The sequence below is a fragment of the Schistocerca serialis genome, chromosome 2 (genome assembly GCF_023864345.2).
Source record: "Schistocerca serialis cubense isolate TAMUIC-IGC-003099 chromosome 2, iqSchSeri2.2, whole genome shotgun sequence".
Classification (NCBI taxonomy): Eukaryota; Metazoa; Arthropoda; class Insecta; order Orthoptera; family Acrididae; genus Schistocerca; species Schistocerca serialis.
The window spans coordinates 1,002,142,645-1,002,158,097 of record NC_064639.1 but is presented as its reverse complement, the minus strand read 5'-3'; positions in this window follow the sequence as shown (position 1 = coordinate 1,002,158,097).

Sequence of the window (15,453 nt, the reverse complement as noted above, 5' to 3'; positions counted from 1 at the left end):
GGATATCGCATTTGGTATTTTTAATTTTGGACACCATGGTATTTCTTCTGTGTTCCATGGTTTTTTAGGAGTTACCTTCTTTACAACTATGTTTTTATTTCCTACTTTGTCATTGCCCTATTTAGAGATGTTCATTCCTCTTCAACTGTATTGCCTACTAAACTATTCCTTATTCTGTATCTATAGTCTTAGAGCCAACCGTATCTCGTCATTCCTTGGTACTTCCGTATCCCACTTCTTTGCCTACTGATTCTTCCTGACTAATGTCTTAAACTTCAGCCTACTCTTCATCACTACTGTGTTGTGATCTGAGTCTATAACTGCTCCTTGGTACGCCTTACAATCCAGTATCTGATTTCGGAATCTCTGTCTCATCAGGTTGTAATCTAATTGAAATCTTCCCGTATCACCCGGCCTTTTCCTAGTATATCTCCTCCTTTTGTGATTCTTGAACGGAGTATTCGCTATTACTGACTGAAATATGTTACAGAATTCAATTAGTCTTTCTCCTCTCTCATTCTTTGCCCCAAGCCCCTATTCACCTGTAACTTTTTCTTCTACTCCTTCGCCTACAACGCAAGTCCAGTCCTCCATGACTATTAGATTTTCGTCTCCCTTTACGTACTGTACTATCCTTTCAATATCTTCCTATACTTTCTCTATCTCTTCATATTAAGTTTGCGACGTCGGCCTGTATACCTGAACTACCCTTTTCGTTGTTGGTTTGCTGTCGATGCTGATAAGAGCACCTCTGTTATTGAACTGTTGACAGCAACACATTCACTGCCTACCTGCCTATTCTTAACGAATCCTACTCCCGTTATACTTTTTTCTGCTGCTGTTGATATTTAACAGTGGCGGGATTCGAACCCGGGACCGAGGAGGTTTTGATTACTAATCGGAGACGCTGCCTCTAGACCACGGGTGCTCTTTGCTGCAGCTACACCGGTTCGAAGCAACTAATATACTGGTGAGCAAAACTTAAAATAACTTTCACAGGACGTGTGATTGCGAAGTAACGTTCCTCGATGAAACTTGAGCCATACAAAAAATAACTGCTACAATATAGTGCAGGTGGTAACTGAAAGAAATACGCAATTATACGAAGAGAAACGACACTTTTTTGCAAAGAACATAGTTATACTGAAGTCACCGCCATTCATGAGGCTCTCCTGTACATCACAAATGCTGGGCATGATGCTCTATGTGTGTGTGTGTGTGTGTGAACACCATGGACAGCATGCGTGCCCTGCAATGTGCTCTCACATCGGCCACTGGGTTGGTAGCGAATTCATGGGGCTGGGCGATCCATTTCTCCACCACAGCGCTTTACATCTGCTGTATAGTCGCTGGTGCATGTGGCCGTGCTATGATACGAGTCCTCAATACATCACCCACCTGTTCTACGTGCTTTAAGCTAGATCATTCACCGAATATCCTCTCGCTCCAATAACTTGCCCACCTGTGCTGTATGACTGGGTCGGGCGATGTCATCCAAAAAAATTAAGCCAGAGCCTAATACACCTGTACCAGACGCACGTTGGGGAGTTCAGTGTTACGATAACTTTGACAGGTGAATATAATTCAAGGATTTTAGAGGACAGTGCACCCATTCAAAAATAAGCATCCCCACACCATAACATCTCTAGCACCTAAACCATCATGTTGACAATCTTCCAGCATGCATTACTTGTTTTCACCTCTTGCCATACGGAATACTTCCCGCATTGTTGAACATGTTCGTTCTGGTGGCCCAGGTGTTAGGGTGTGGAGAGGCATAATGTTGCGTGGCCGTAATGACCTCTATATATTTGAACACAAAACATTCACCAGTCAACGTTACTATAACACTGTATTCCTTCGCCAGGCTTCTTTTCAGGAGTACCTTCGGCCCTGACTTCATTTTTACGGATGAGACAGGCGTGACCGCATCGTAGTGTGCAGGTGCAGGAGCACTTAGGATCAGTGGATATTTGGCGAATAGTCTCACGTGCTCTTGCGCCAGACAAACCCCATCGACATGTCTGCGATGAGCTGGGGGAACCCACTGCAGCACGTCAACACACATACCAGTGATCATCCTTGTCAACCGCACCGGTGGAGGAATATAACGCCCTACCACAAGAACTCCCTACCAATCTTTTGACCAGCATGGCAGAATGTTGATAACAGACCATGATGTGAGCGGTATCCCACCTTTCATTATTTCCAGCGGGTAATCATGGATAGCGGTGACTTCAGTAGAATAAAAAATGTAAATGTCGTGTGACTAGGTTCTCCCGTCTGGTAGACCGTTCGGCCGGTGCTAATCTTCCGATTTAACGCCGCTTCGGCGACCTGCGCGTCGATGGGGATAAAATGATGATGATTAGGACAACACAACACCCAGTCCCTGAGCGGAGAAAATCTCCGACCCAGCCGGGAATCGATCCTGGGCCCTTAGGATTGACATTCTGTCGCGCTGACAACTCAGCTACCGGGGGCAGACTTCAGTAGAATTATTTTCCTTGATTAAAAGTGTCGTTTTTGTTCGTCGCAGTACGTTTTTTTGTGCTTTAACTTCTGTTCTATATCGTAGCAGCTCTTTCTACACTACCGGCCATTAAAATTGCTACACCAAGAAGCAATGCAGATGATACACGGATATTCATTGGACAAATATATTATACTGACATGTGATTACATTTTCACGCAATTTGGGTGCATAGATCCTGAGAAATCAGTACCCCGAACAACCACCTCTGGCCATAATAACGGCCTTGAAACGCCTGGGCATTGAGTCAAACAGATCTTGGATGGCGTGTACTGGCACAGCTGCCCATGCTGCTTCAACACAATACCACAGTTCATCAGGAGTAGTGGCTGGCGTATTGTGACGAGCCAGTTGCTCTGCCACCATTGACCAGACGTTTTCAATTGGTGAGAGATCTGGAGAATGTATCCTGAAAGGCCCGTACAGGACCTGCAACACGCGGTCGTGCATTATACTGCTGAAATGTAGGGTTCCGCAGGGATCGAATGAAGGGTGGAGCCACGGTTCGTAACACATCCAAAATGTAACGTCCACTGTTCAAAGTGCCGTCAATGTGAACAAGAGGTGACCGAGACGAGTAACAAATGGCACCCCATACCATCACGCCGGGTGATACGCAAGTATGGCGATGACGAATACAGGCTTCTAATGTGCGTTCACGGCGATGTCGCCAAACACGGATGCGACCATCATGATGCTGTAAACAGAACTTGGATTCATCGGAAAAAAATGACGTTTTGCCATTCGTGCACCCAGGTCCGTCGTTGAGTACGTCATCGCAGACGCTCCTGTCTGTTATGCAGCGTCAACGGTAACCGCAGCCATGGTCTCCGAGCTGATAGTCCATGCTTCTGCAAACGTCGTCGAACTGTTCGTGCAGATGGTTGTTGTCTTGCAAACGACCCCATCTGTTGACTCAGGTATCAAGACGTGGCTGCACGATCCGTTACAGCCATGCGCATAAGATGCCTCTCATCTAGACTGTTAGTGATACGAGGCCGTTGGGATCCAGCACTGCGTTCCGTATTACCCTCCTGAACCTACCGATTCCATATTCTGCTAACAGTCATTGAATCTCGACCAACGCGAGCAGTAATGTTGCGATACGATAAACCCGAATCGCGATAGGCTACAATCCGACCTTTATCAAAGTCGGAAACGAGATGGTACGCGTTTCTCCTCCTTACACGAGGCATCACAACAACGTTTCACCAGGCAACGCGGGTCAACTGCTGTTTGTGTATGAGAAATCGGTTGGAAGCTTTCCTCATGTCAGCACGTTGTAGGTGTCGGCACCGGCGCCAACCTTGTGTGATTGCTCTGAAAAGCTAATCATTTGCATATCAAAAAAAAAAATGGTTCAAATGGCTCTGAGCACTATGGGACTTAACTTCTTTGGTCTTCAGTCCCCTAGAACCTAGAACTACTTAAACCTAACTAACCTAAGGACATCACACATATCCATGCCCGAGGCAGGATTCGAACCTGCGACCGTAGCGGTCGCGCGGCTCCAGACTGCAGCGCCTAGAACCGCATGGATTTGCATATCACAGCATCTTCTTCCTGTAGGTTAAATTTCGCGGTTGTAGTGTGGCATCTTCGTGGTGTAGCAATTTTAATGGCCAGTAGTGTTTGTATGGTCAAAGTTTCATCGAGGCATGTCACTTGGCAGTGAGACATCATGCGAAAGTTACTTTCGTCCTTAAATCGTGCACGCCTGTGGATTTTGTACGGTGACCTTAAAGCTGTCGTACTTCAGAGCACACAAGCGAGACAGAAATGTTCCCGCTCGCTCCACAAAATGGCTAACCCCCTGACCTCTCCGTCCGGAACAGGCGTGCTGCGGAACCTGTTTCCGTGCAGCTCGGCCGGTAGCTGACGTGGCGTCTGGTTCTGACGCCTCTGCCGTTCTTTATGCACGCCATGGGCCGATGTCGACAGCTTGTTATTCACTTCCCCAGCAACCCCTGGCGCCAGCAGCGCCTTCCTTGCACCAGAGTAAATGTTCAGTGCTAGTACGGCAAAATACGGTGCCTGAGCACAAAATTATCCAGCGCGAAAACTTTGAAGAAAAAAGGTTGCGAGTCCGTCGAAACTAATAACAACTACTTGTGCACGTCGTCCTTGTTACGCTGAAGCAACAGGCAGAAATACGGAGTGGCGTGCCTGGGAAATAGTTCACGAAGCACGGAACTTTTAATAATTGTTATTGTGACCGTTAATGTGGGAAAATCATTATGTAGCTGAACGTCGTTAAAAGAGTGCATCCCTACGGTTACAGTATATTATTATCTATGAAAATATCACCACAGTGCGGACTTCCTCAGAAATTTCCTCCTTTGATGTCTTCTCAGGTTATCAATTGAGTATCAAATGGTTCAAATGGCTCTGAGCACTATGGGACTTAACATCTGAGGTCATCAGTCCCCTAGAACTTAGAACTACTCAAACCTAACTAACCTAAGGATATCATACACATCCATGCCCGAGACAGGATTCGAACCGGCGACCGTAGCGGTCGCGCGGTTCCAGACTGAAGCGCCTAGAACCGCTTGTCAATTGAGTATCAAAGTATCTACTGTGTAACAATGAAAATGTAAATCGAATGAAAATACTCAATTAACAGAGAGACAGAGAAAGACATAATTGAAATTTAATTGAAACATCTTCAGTGAAATAGTACAGAGCGGTGAAATTTACTGATGAGGCAGAAAATTACTTGGTATAAACATATCATAGGGCAGTTAAAAATACAGATGTGGAAAAACAGCAAATTTTTGGAAGCGTGTGTGTGTGTTTGTGATCTTCTATATTTTTTTATAAACAATCAAATACATATGATCACGCAACTTTGTTCAGATGAAAAAGTTTTTAGAAGTGCTGAGCTATAAATGGATACTTTTGAAAGTAGCGCAAGAAAGAAAAATATGGTTGTGTATCTATGTTTATGAAATTTTTCTTATAAATAGTTCTGTGACAAGATCTTGAAGATACTTTTGACCATCTTGCTGACGTCACGTATTCTGAGTCATTGACGATTACATATCTGCACGTGTGAAGATAATGGCAAGCGTCATTAACTTAGTGTAAATAACGGCACGTGACGTCACTTGGGTTCAAGGTCAGTAAAAACGAAATGATCGTGTGGCATTGATGGCCATGTGGCCCCATCCGGAAAGTTCGGCTACCGGGTTCCAAGTCTTATTTCAGGTGACGCCAAAATGATCGGCATATGTGTCGGTGATGATGAAATGATGATGAGGACAACACAACACCCAGTCCGCGAGCGGAGAAAATGTCCAACCCGGCCGGGAACAGAACGTGATAAGGAAACACGTTACCACTCAGCTAAGCATGTGAAAGTGATCCACAGACACCATAGTATCCCTACAGTAAAATTCCAACACGTTGAGGCGTGTTCGTGGTTTCAACGTCATTTCAACCATTTTCTCTAGAAGTTCAAAATAATGAACGACAAGTTTCATCGTTTCCGTGATGCACATATCTAGGCGCCAGGCCTTAAAAATCTCCCTTGTCAGAGACGTTTACGTCGCGGGATTTCGCATTTGCGGTCCGCATCGTCGGTAGATCGTCTCTGCTCCGCTTGTATCTGTAATTAATTCTGGAGTTTCAGAAGTTGGCATGAAAGGGACGAGACATACAGAGGATAGACACATTTCAGTGGACGGAGCACCTCCCTAAGTTTTTAACGCACAGTACAGTACCTCAACAAGCGCTCTGTCTGCGACGCAGCAAACGTCAGTTTGCGCGTTAGACGTGCTTGCTTGAGCAATGACAGAAGTTCGCTTAGGAAATATGTTCACTGAATTTCCGTCCGCAGGTGCGATCTACACTCATGCTCATAAATTAAGGATAATGCTGAAACATTCTGAAACAACGCTCTGGTGGGCGGTTTGCGCGTTTAAATCACCTCGGCGTATGACCATGCGGTGCATTTGACCTGCGGTCGTCGCACGGTGGCGCTGGCAGCAGTCCACATGCGTAGAGTTGTGATGGTGCATGTCCGAGTACGGTGCAGCGAGTAAGTGTGCAGTCGTTTTTGGACTTGCTAATGGTGACTGTGTTTAGAAAATATCTCAGAGAACACATATTGATGACGTTACGAGGGGTAGAATACTAGGGCGACTGGAGGCTGGTCAAACACAGCAGGTCGTAGCACGGGCCCTCCGTGTGCCACAAAGTGTGATCTCAAGATTATGGCAACGATTCCAGCAGACAGGAAACGTGTCCAGGCGCTACAGTACGGGACGTCCACAGTGTACAACACCACAAGAAGACCGATATCTCACCATCAGTGCCCGCAGACGGCCACGGAGTACTGCAGGTAGCCTTGCTCGGGACCTTACTGCAGCCACTGGAACAGTTGTCTCCAGGCACACAGTCTACAGACGACTGAACGGACGTGGTTTATTCGCCCGTGCATGCCACTGACCCTTGGTCACAAGAAAGCCCGTAAAGTCTGGTGTCAAGAGCACAGTACATGGTCATTGGAACAGTGGTCCCAGGTTACGTTCACGGACGAGTCCTGGAACAGTTTCAACAGTGATTCTCACCGAGTTTTCATCTGGGGTGAAGCGGGAACCAGATACCCGTTAATGAGCTTGAAAGGGACCTGTATGGAGATGCTTTGATGGTGTGGGGTGAGATTATGACTGGTGCACGTACACCCCTGCAAGTCTTTGACAGAGGAACTGTAACCGGTCAGGTGTATCGGGACGTCTTTTTGCACCAGTATGTCCGCCTTTTCAGGGATGCAGTGGGTCCCACCTTCCTCCTGGAGGATGATAACGCACGGCCCCACCGAGTGGAGAACTACCTTGAAACAGAAGATATCAGGCGAATGGAGTGGATTGCCTGTTCCCCAGACCTAAACCCCATAGAGCACGTCTTGGATGGTATCTGTGGACGTATCGTTGAACGTCTTCAAACCCCTAGGACACTTCAGGAGCAACGACAGGCACTGGTGCAAGATTGGGAGCCTATGCCCCAGCAGCTGCTCGACCACCTGATCCAGAGTATGCCAACCCGTTGTGCGGTCTACGTACATGTGCATGGTGATCATATGCCACGTTGATGTCGGAGTACATGCGCAGGAAACAGTGGCGTTTTGTAGCACGTGTTTCGGGACGGTTTTCTCAACTTATCACCAATACTGTGGTCTTACAGATCTGTGACCTGTGTGTTCCCTATGTGCCTATGCTATTAGCGCCAGTTTTGTGAAGTGGCACGTTGTGTGGCACCACATTCTGCATTTATCCTTAATTTATGAGCATGAGTGTAAGTCGGTGCAACAATAGGCAGCGGATGTTTTTGTCTACAAGCCTTGACACGCCAGTCTAAGAGTTTTTCTTTTTATTTTTGTTTTAATTTATTGGCTTCCGGCCATCTCGACACTGGAAGGTCGTTGATGCTTGTGGACGTCCTGGAAAACGTCTCCTCAACGAATCCCACACATGTTCGATGGGATCTAAGTGGTGGAACGGGCAGGCTAGTCCATTCGCCAAATACCCTCTCGTTCCAATAGCTCCCCCAACTGTACCGTCATGCAATGTCATCCGTAAAAACGATGTCAAGGTGAGTGCACGGCTCAGAAGGTGCATATGGGGAGCGAGCAAGTATCACAGTAATGCAGATCGGTGAGTGTGCCACGTTCAAAGATTTGGAGGTGGTACGCCCATGCAACATTATGCCTGCCCAAACAATAAACGATAACGTCTGGCAATGTCCCTGAGCGCATTACGTCTTCCCACTTCTCGTCACATGAGGGAATATCGAGATCACTATTTACAATGAATGTACAGTCATCCGGGAGGAGCGCATGAGCATACTTCTCTCGATCCAGTACCTACGCTCTTCACACCATCGCAAACACTGCCGCCGATTTGTGGGTGTTAACGAAACAAAGAGGACATCCACATACACACGCCACAGCACAGTGGGGCGCGAGGTAGCGTTCCCTGCAGTTCTGCAAAATGTGACTGCAATTGCAACCATTTTTTGACGTGAGTCTTTTTGCCTGTTGCACAACGTAGCTGTAGTTCGCTGTTGTAGTTGACCATTGTCTACCAATGCCTGCTGTTGTGCATGTTGTCCGGAACGCTCTCCGTGCACTTGAAGCAATGCTGTGAGAAATACCATAATCCTGCGCTACACTTCACACACCTCGACATTCTTCCGGCTTCCTGGTCGTGTCTCCGGGACATGTTCTAATGAAGAACACCAACAAAGTACACTGTTGATTAACACGCCGGTTTTTCCTGATTCGTAAGATACCTTAGGTTGCAGAGTCAACACTATTTGGCGCGATGGTCACACTGACCACAAGTCATGTAAAGTCAAGCTTTCTGTGCAGGTTTGAGAAGCGTCTGGCAGTATGATTCCGCACTTCCATCCATTTTCGCTGGACTGTTAATACACTGACAGTTACAAAATCGCAACACCAAAAAATAATTAATATAGAGTAATGAAATTACGGGAATACATTTGTCTACAGTACATTTTGCATTTCAGAAACAGGTTTTCGGTGCTTACGCCACGATGACGTCGAAAGATAAGTATGTGATGCAGCGAAGTTTTGTTAGATCACAGATTTTTATTTAGTGCCTCTACAGAGTACACCCACTTACAGAGATGAAAATTATTAAATTTAGAAAAGTAACAAAAAGGATTGTTTCAGTGATCGATGTAAGATTATTTGTACATATCGTTGTACATAGCGATGGTGTAACAGCCCAAAACCGGTTTGTGGAATAAGTTACAAATATTGTTGAATATCACACCAATGATGTGTTTTCATTCATAATGTATAAAATATTCTACCAAGAACTGACGGGACCTTCAATTAATGGACATTTCAGTCATAAAAATTACAAGATGGAACCGGCAATTAACATTGCAAAATCTCACCTAAATCTAAACGCGAGATAAGCCAATGCAGATGTGAAATGCTGGTACATTAATATCCGATGGAACCGCCAGAACGTTGAATACAAGCATGCAAACGTGCATGCGTTCTGTTGTACAGGTCAGATCTCAGTTCATAAGAGGGAGTACCATGCCTGTTGCAGTTGGTCGGACAATACAGGGACGGTTAATGCTGTTTGTGGAAGACGCTAGAGATCTTCGATAATGCCCCATATGTGCTCAACAGGAGACAGTTCTCGTGACCGAGCAGGCCAAAGCACCATGTCCACACAATGTAGAGCGCGTTGTATTAGAATAGCAGTATGTGGGCGACCGTCATCCTGTTGGAAAACACTCTCCGGAAAACTGTTCAAGAATGGCAGCACAATAGGTCTAATCAACATACTGACGAACAGTCAAGTTGTGTCGGATAAACACGATAGCGCTTCTGCTGTAATACGAAACTGAACCCCAGACTGTCATTCCATGTGAAGGTCGATAAGCCGGCCGGAGTGGCCGAGCGGTTCTAGGCGCTACAGTCTGGAACCACGCGATCACTACGGTCGCAGGTTCGAATCCTGCCTCGGGCATGGATGTGTGTGATGTCCTTAGATTAGTTAGGTTTAAGCAGGCCTAAGTTCCAGGGGATTGATGACCTCAGAAGTTGAGTCGGACAGTGCTCAGAGTTATTTGAATCATATTTGAAGGTCTATATTGTCTAGCAGGAAGGCAGGTTAGTTGCAGACTCTCCATTGGCTTCCTGCTCACCAACACACGGTCATCACTATCACCGAACCATAACCAGCTACCATCAGAAAGCACAACAAATCTCCACCCTGCCCTCCAGAAAGCACAACAAATCTCTACCCTGCCCTCCTGTCGCTTGACATCACTGAGTACGCCAATTGCAGTGGTTTGGGGTGAGTGGAATGCACGCTATAGGTCATCTGGCTCGGAGTTGTCCTTGAAGTAAAGAATCGGTGGCAATGATTATTACATTAGATTTTCACACAAATTTTTGTAGACGAAGTTTTCAAATATGGCTCTGAGCACTATTGAGACTTAACATCTGAGGTCATCAGTCCCCTATAACTTAGAACTACTTACACCTAACTAACCTAAGGACATAATACACATCCATACCCGAGGAAGGATTCGAACCTGCGACCGTAGCAGCAGCGCGGTTCCGGACTGGAGCGCCTAGAACCGCTCGACCACAACGGCCGGCAGACGAAGTTTTGGTCGATGGACGATATACTGAATATAATTAAAACGACATATGTAATTTTTAAAGAGCATAAAGACCAATTCCAGGTTGTTTCGCTACAGACTGTAAAAACTGAAGTGAAGCTGTCTTCAGGACGATCTCATTTCCGCTAAATGAGGAATGAAGCAAATAGTGGTTAGTTAAAGTTAACCCAGAAAGCTCGTAAAAAAACGGTCAATTATTACTTCCTGTGCGTATTTTGTGCTAATATAATTTCTTTGTAGCTATTGTGATTTTAAGACCATTCAGTATTTCAGTGCACGATTAGTATGGTACTAGAACAAGAACGAATAGAAAAGTCTCTTTTTACTACCAAACAAATAACATTTGATGGTATTAGTAGCTGTCCTACAAACATCGTTAAAATTATTTAGTGCGTAACACATTGCGCCTATACATTCCAATAGGTACCTTATTAGATTAGTGCTGTAGTATCTACCTACCATTTCCGCTCCAGCGGTTGTAATACGTAGTTGACCACGTGGTCCAAATGGTTCAAATGGCTCTGAGCACTATGGGACTTAACTTCTTAGGTCATCAGTCCCCTAGAACTTAGAACTACTTAAACCTAACCTAAGGACATCACACACATCCATGCCCGAGGCAGGATTCGAACCTGCGATCGTAGCAGTCCTGCGGTTCCGGACTGCAGCGCCTAGAACCGCACGGCCACCGTGGCCACGTGGTGTTTGCTTGTGTGCAATGCAGACAGCGTTTACAGTTCACGAGTTAGTCAAACACAAATTATTTCACCTATCAGTGAGGGCACATAGGTCGGTTTATCGTGAGTCTTTGCCTTGGTATTACACGAGGACATATTCAGCCACTTGATAGTTTTTGCAAAACTGTCTTGAAACCATTCACAATGCGATGCGTTTTTCTTAGTCACTACTGTACTTGCTTACTGCGACGTCACCAAGTATTCCACATAACGGTCACTGGAGGTCAAGTATGATAATATCGTGGTCTGGTAGTAGTATTCGTGCCTCCACGTGTAGCGTCTATTATTCAGCTACGGAGCGCGGAAAGTGATAGTACCAGGTGGTTATCATTAAACAGAAGATGTTCCAAATGCTGCACTGAGGGATGTATGCATCGTAGGACGCTCAGACATCGTAGGTATATTCATTAGCGGCGCGCTCATGAATTAGCTGAAAGAAGTGGCAAAGAAAAATGTATGTCAACAAACTAACTGTGTTACATATAGTTTCAAAGACGGAACGTACCTCCATCACTAAGGGACGACGGAAAGCGGAAAAAAGTGACGAAGAACTGATAGTTCCGCTTTCTGCCCCTACGTGAAAACATGGCACTGTAAGTAGTCAGAATGTGGTATGGGTGTAGAAAAACGGAAGAAATGATGAAATGACTGATAACAGTAGTTCCGGCATGTTTATTAGGATATGATTGGAAGTCACAAAATGTGTTGAAATTTTTTTCCGGATTCAGCAACACACTGCAGCCGTAACATGGCGTAACGGATAGCTGCTCACGGCATATCCCGTGTAATCAGAGTGATATGTTGTCGTATGCTATCCCTCAGACCAGAAAGAGTCCGGATGCATTCCCGATAGGCACAGCCTTTCAGATATCCTGGTCTTTCAGATATCCCCAGAAACACCGTTGTCAATATTTTAAGAACCCTGCGTGGTGCCCCTTGCAGAGTATATGGCGCAGTCCATCCCGTTTTTATTGTCCTTTGGACAGTGCCATATACTCTTCAAGTGGCACCGCTCAGTGCTGTTAAAATATTGAAATGAAATGAAATGTCGTGTGACTAGGGCCTCCCGACGGGTTGACCGTTCGCCTGGTGCAAGTCTTTCGATTTGACGCCACTTCGGCGACTTGCGCGTCGATGGGGATGAAATGATTATGATTAGGACAACACAACACCCAGTCCCTGAGCGGAGAAAATCTCCGACCCAGCCGGGAATTGGACCCGGGCCCTTTGGACTGATAGTCCGGCGCGCTGACCACTCAGCTACGGGGGGCGGACCGTTAAAATATTGAAAACCGTATTTCCGAGCTAAGACATATGAATGGAAGGCAACATGTGTGCCTAACACCTGGTAGCCAGCCAATCCGAAGATACCTTAAACAATGTGAAACGCGTTATTGGCAAAATATAAAATAATACAGCCTGTTTTGCAGCTCGAGCGGTTCTAGGCGCTACAATCTGGAACGGTCGCAGGTTCGAATCCTGCCTCGGGCATGGATGTGTGTGATGTCCTTAGGTTAGTTAGGTTAAAATATTGAAATGAAATGAAATGTCGTGTGACTAGGGCCTCCCGACGGGTTGACCGTTCGCCTGGTGCAAGTCTTTCGATTTGACGCCACTTCGGCGACTTGCGCGTCGATGGGGATGAAATGATTATGATTAGGACAACACAACACCCAGTCCCTGAGCGGAGAAAATCTCCGACCCAGCCGGGAATTGGACCCGGGCCCTTCGGACTGATAGTCCGGCGCGCTGACCACTCAGCTACGGGGGGCGGACCGTTAAAATATTGAAAACCGTATTTCCGAGCTAAGACATATGAATGGAAGGCAACATGTGTGCCTAACACCTGGTAGCCAGCCAATCCGAAGATACCTTAAACAATGTGAAACGCGTTATTGGCAAAATATAAAATAATACAGCCTGTTTTGCAGCTCGAGCGGTTCTAGGCGCTACAATCTGGAACGGTCGCAGGTTCGAATCCTGCCTCGGGCATGGATGTGTGTGATGTCCTTAGGTTAGTTAGGTTAAAATATTGAAATGAAATGAAATGTCGTGTGACTAGGGCCTCCCGACGGGTTGACCGTTCGCCTGGTGCAAGTCTTTCGATTTGACGCCACTTCGGCGACTTGCGCGTCGATGGGGATGAAATGATTATGATTAGGACAACACAACACCCAGTCCCTGAGCGGAGAAAATCTCCGACCCAGCCGGGAATTGGACCCGGGCCCTTTGGACTGATAGTCCGGCGCGCTGACCACTCAGCTACGGGGGGCGGACCGTTAAAATATTGAAAACCGTATTTCCGAGCTAAGACATATGAATGGAAGGCAACATGTGTGCCTAACACCTGGTAGCCAGCCAATCCGAAGATACCTTAAACAATGTGAAACGCGTTATTGGCAAAATATAAAATAATACAGCCTGTTTTGCAGCTCGAGCGGTTCTAGGCGCTACAATCTGGAACGGTCGCAGGTTCGAATCCTGCCTCGGGCATGGATGTGTGTGATGTCCTTAGGTTAGTTAGGTTTAAGTAGTTCTAAGTTCTAGGGGACTACTGACCTCAGAAGTTGAGTCCCATAGTGCTCAGAACCATTTGAACGATTTTTTTTGTTTTTGTTTTGCAGCCAAAACTTTTTATCTCTTCAAAAAATAAATCTATGTGACTTCTTGTTGTAGGCATATCTGAAAGATCGTGTCCATCAGGAATGTATCTGGATGGTTCCTGATCCGAGGAACAGCATACGACGGTTTATCCCTCTGATTACAGGGGGTATGCTGCGAGCAACTGTCCGCCATGTCAGCGACGGATGCCTAACCATGATGCGGTCGTTACCGAAGGTTTCTGGAAGCAAATCTTTCACCTGACCAGTGACATATGGCGTCGATCCATCTTGTATGCAAATAGTGATATGGGCGTAGTTGCGTTTTTTCAAAGCAGTAAATACGTCTTGCACAAGGAGGTACTTATCAAAAACAGGTGTCAATGTACGCCTAACAGGCGTACGAGGTATCATCTCGAAGAAAACGAATAGGGACTGATGGAGCTCGTGAAACCACACCACACAGTCACACAAGTCGAGTGCAGTGGATATTCCTACACAACATGTGGCGGAGTAAAATGGCATATGTCACAATTCTCTAAATGAACGGTACAGTGCAGACTAAAATTTGCCTCGTCCGTCTGAAGAATATTTCCCGGCCACAAGTCGTCCATATCCTTTGGTGCCTGAAAACGAAGAGCAAAGTCACGGCATTGTAGGCTATCTTTGAGGTTCAATTGTAAGGATACCAGTGCAAAATGCGCCGCAGGTTATTCTGAACTGTTCACCGGGGGAGAGATAATACCATTGACGTAGCTCGAACACAGTCTGCGGGATTTGAGGCATGTCCTGCACGGTCGGCTATAGCTACACCAACGCCATCAATAACTGCCGTGCAAATATGCCGCCTCCCTCTCCCTGTAGCACTACCCAATTCATCTGTCTCTTCGGATTTATTGATCATATTCTTTAACGTATTTATTTTGATGGGGCTCTTCGTAGCTGTTTCGCAATACAGCGCTACTATTGCTGCCGTCCTGATAAAACAACTTTAGCAGCAGTGCAGGATTTATATTCTGAATTGCCATTTACAGATAACTTCAAACTTCTTAACGCATTACACCGACAGTCACGTCAAAAAAGAAATCAGCACGAGGGCCCAAGCAACAAATAGCGTACTGATGTCAAAACAGGAAACATTTCACATTCTGACTGCTTACAGCGCCATATTTTCATCTAGTGGCAGAAAGAGGAACTATAAATTTTTTCAGCTTACTCTGAGAGCACACCAATTAATAAATATACCTACGATGTTTCAGTGTATACAGCCCGCACTGCACCACTCGGAATACCATCAGTTACATTATAGCCACCCGGTATTTGCACCTTCCCGCGTGTGTGAAAAATTACAAGCAATATTGGCATCCTACCTCTGGAAGAACGCTGTGAAACCTGAATTCGCCAAAGT